Genomic DNA, 4,320 nt, shown 5'->3' on the forward strand with positions numbered 1-4,320 from the left:
GTATGCCTTTCTGAAAGCTGTGTCAACCAAATGTATAATGATTCTAGATGAAGAATTTCTATTACTTATTAATATTCCTTTATCTACATATAATCCTTTATTGTTTCAGATCTGAGAATGTTTTAAACTATAGACAACATTGGAAGAACAATAAATAAATACAATCAGTGACTAAGGCTTAGTCATCTAAATATTTACAGCCAATTCTGCTTCAGTGAAAGGATTTGAATTTATACCAGCAACAGCTGAATTAAGCCATAGTATGAAACAAAATTGCTAAATAATATAGCTTTTTTACATGAGTCTGTCATTTTTTGTCAATCCTTTCAAATTTTTGACCAAAGGAAATTAATTCACCTAAATAAAATCACTGAGTTTTGATCTGTTATAAGCACATTTATGTGGAATATCCCTAATAGAGTGTAAATTATATTAAATATAGTTACATGTGCTTATGTATAGATTTGCATAAAAATGCAAATCTAAAAGAAGAGAAACATGTCCTCTTTAATAAATATATTAGATGAAGTTCTATATCCTTTATAGATGCACTTATCTTACTTTAATGATGCAAAACCCTCAAGAAAACCTTTCCCTTTATGGAGCTCATACTACTTTAAAGGATTTACTAGAGTCATGACCTATATTGAATTCACAGTATTTATTATCAAGAAAACTTTTTTGTTTTCCTATTTGTTTTTAATTGAAAAGTTACTTAACACTTATGAGATTTTTATCTTAAAATGAATAACAGGTAATTTCCATCAATATTAGTGCAAAAGTGGTAATTAGCATAATTATACTTCTCTGTATGAAAATAGAGTCCAAAAACATAAAATAGAAATTAAGTTTAGTAGTTAGCCCAGGCTTGAGATAAACAAACCTGCACAAACCTAATCATGTATTAAAAACCTATCTACAAATTAAAAAAAAAAAAAAAAGACAAAAGAAAAAAAAAAGAGTGAGAACTCTCAAGGTGATTCAGTCGCATAGAGAAAACACGATTCTGGTGTCACAGGATTAGAATTGGAGAGGAAGATAAGACTTGCTTATTGTGAATATGACAATTGACAGCAGAACCATTTATTTTCAGTAGCCTGGGAAATTAAAAACTTACCTGCAATTGATTTAGTAAATAGGTTTTGTTATTAAATTATTTTTCCTAAATATAACATAATGAATATTGGCATCACTAGTTTATGTTTGCCACTGTTACCTAATCACCATGGGATGTATAGTTCCCCAACCTCCCATACAAATTTGGACCTGTGAAGACTGAAGTATAAATGTTGAATGAGCTGAATTAAAAACCCTTATTATAATATGCATATCATAGATATATGTTTGCCAAAGCACACATACATGCTTGCTCACATGCATACACTTTATATGAGTTTTACTTTGTACTGAACAGCTGGAAAGTAATTTTGTTGTTAAATGCAGCTGTACAGACAAAGTGTGTAATCCAAACATAATTTTTCCCACCATTTCTAATATTTTTTATATTATACTGAGTCAATAAACTTTCTGGTTCTGATTCATAATTGTTTCATGCAGATGCAACCTGATGATATATCAGAGGATGTCATTTGGGGATTATTGTGTACATGTGTTTGTGACTGTTTTCAACATATTTCTTCCTTTTTACATCTCATATATATACATATGCATATTTGTATATCTTATGTTCATCTCTTTCCCTAGTGAAGGGTTGTGGGTTTTTTTCAGTTCCCAAAGAAAAACAGCATATCTTAGACCTTCAGCTCTCCCTGGCAGCTGAGTGAATGAAGATCTTGCTAATGATCTTAGGGTTCCGATGAAGAGGGTTTCTTAACTTTGACAGTTGTTTTCCTCTTTTGCTGTAATGCTCCTGAAAACTTTTCCTTGGAAAAGTCCTCAGGATTGGAAGAGTGGGAGAAAAATATTAAAGGAATGTACTATTATTCTCAGCCTTATGCACTAAAATTAAATTTTCTTTCCACTGAAGGCGGTCATAAAATACCCAAGGTCTGCACTAGACTAAATTTCTGAGACTTCCAAAGCCTCAGAACAAACAAGTATTGAGATCATTTTAAGGGAACATGTTAAACTGGAAAAAATTAGTGACCCAGATTCCCAGTTAATCTTTACTTTTAGTGGAAACCCTTTTCCTGTAGCTTTTTATTACCATTGATATCCTATAGTCTTTTCTTTTACACCATCATATTCTCCTGTTAACCAGTCAGTGTTCATACTAGCAAAATTTGCCTCCACACAAATTTTATTATTCTTGCTGGCTTTCTGCAAGAGAAATGCTATCAATTTTAAGCTTTTACAATCAGCTAAAGAAAAAACATAGCTCTTTATTGAACTCTGAACCCACCTCCTCATTTTTAACTACCAAACACTTACCAAAACAGCTATAGACTTCAAGTAAGAAGATTGATTTGTAAAATAAGTAGTAGCTTTCCGGCTGAGAAAAAGAGCAGGGACTATCAGGACGCAAAGAAGAGTATTTCACTGTATGTTTTCAGACTGAAGAACTTTTGTGTTCTTCCTATAACTGAGAAGGTGATAGAAAACTTTGGTGAATCCTTAACCTATGAGAAAATGGAAGATGGCAGAGGGCATAGAATTGCATGTCAGAGACAGAACACACTGACAGCAAAGTTGTTTGTTGTTTGTAAACTGAGGAATTAAAAACAGAACATAAAGTCTAACCTATATATTTATTATGCCAGTTGTCTGTAAATACCTTATAATTAATGTTTAATTAAATTTAAAAATTGAAGGAAAAAATATAGCTATGTAATACAACCAGTATGTACAAACATGGTATAAAGAACTTCTGAAATGATGAAGATATTTTTAATTAATTAATTAATTAAAGTTTGTGATCTTTTGAATTTTCATTTTATTTGTTTAATCCAAACTGTAAACAGACAGAAATTTTAATAGTAATATAATTCATCATGCCATGAATATGGAACTATGTTAATAGATCCCTATCTCAAAGAACAGAAAATCTAAAAGGTTTTTATGCAGATGACACTGTCAAACTGAGCAGAATTAGGAGTCACATACCTAAAAGTCCTAATGACCTGTCAAACGCAGAGTAAAACTCTTCATTCAGTTTTAAGTTGGGTGTCTCAGAGAGAAATGAGAGACAACAGTCAAGACCACAAGAGAATGTGAAAGACTTAATTATTTCTTGGATTCCTCTACTGAAAAGATTTTTTTCTAAATAAGACAAAATCAAAAGGAAAAATAAGTAAACTAATGTGTAAGGAGAGATTGAAACAAAGAGGTTCACTCAACAGTCAGAATTGAGTATAACTGTTAAGCAGGTATTCTTTATTTGCACTGCTGGGCAGCACTGGGGATCGCTCCACCTCAAGTGCCGCGCTTACTAACAAAACTTTCTGAATAATATACACAAAAAAAGCTTTCATATGCATTAGATTTCTTAGAAAAGGCAGTCTTATGTTAATGGGTTCTTAGAATTCATTAACATAGTCTGAGCATGTGGAGTAAAAATAGAGTGAGGGTCTCCTCCCCTTCTTAGGGGTTCACATAGCTCTTCTCACATTGTCGGTTAGTGAACTTTAGGTTTCTTGTGTCCATGCATGGTCATAGAGTTACTTCATCCATCCTTCAGCTCCTGTCTGTTCCAAGGACTTAGTTTAGATCAGCTTTCAGTGACTTACCTTGACACTGGCATCTTCTTAGGCACTTGTTTTCTTTAGGTTCCTGCTATTAGGGATGTACTCAGGGAGGCTTTTTTCAGACTGTCCAAGGTCTGTCTTATCTGTACTAGGCAAGGAGTTAAAGGTTTCAAAACATCTTACAAGTGGTTAGCTGATTAACAACTATAGAGTGTAGTTAGGAAAAAGTATAAATGACATTATATACATTAAAGTAATATACAGGAAAAATACAAGGGGAAAAAAAATTTAGTAAACCGTAAGTGATGTCTAATGTTAAACCGAAATTACTTATTTTACATGTCCCTGTATATTGGCAATTTCAGGTATACTTGTAGCAGCTTCCCTTCAAGACAGTAGACCTTTTAAGGAAGGACATTGAAACAGGCAGGTCATGTCTGTACAAGAATCATCCATTCTACAGAGTGCTGTAGGACAGACGTAGCTATAAATGATGACATGGACAAAGGCCATTATATAATATAATATAATATAATATATTATTAATATAATAAAATATACTATAATATTAATATACTATAATATACTATAATATAATATAATATAATATAATATAATATAATATAATATAATATAATATAATATAATATAATATAATATAATATAATATAATATA

At 31.5% G+C, this 4,320-nt stretch overlaps 1 long non-coding RNA gene across 1 annotated transcript in view; it reads left to right on the plus strand.

Moving 5' to 3' along the window:
- The first annotated feature begins 3,275 nt into the window (after positions 1-3,275).
- LOC113477735 overlaps positions 3,276-4,320 on the plus strand; it is an 8,719-nt gene continuing 7,674 nt past the window's right edge. Inside the window, exon 1 of the long non-coding RNA XR_003397957.1 lies at positions 3,276-3,286. This is a non-coding gene — a long non-coding RNA (uncharacterized LOC113477735). The remainder of the gene's footprint in view (positions 3,287-4,320) is intronic.

Source organism: Athene cunicularia (assembly GCF_003259725.1).
Source record: "Athene cunicularia isolate RWA chromosome 3 unlocalized genomic scaffold, athCun1 chr3_part1, whole genome shotgun sequence".
Lineage (NCBI taxonomy): Eukaryota > Metazoa > Chordata > Aves > Strigiformes > Strigidae > Athene > Athene cunicularia.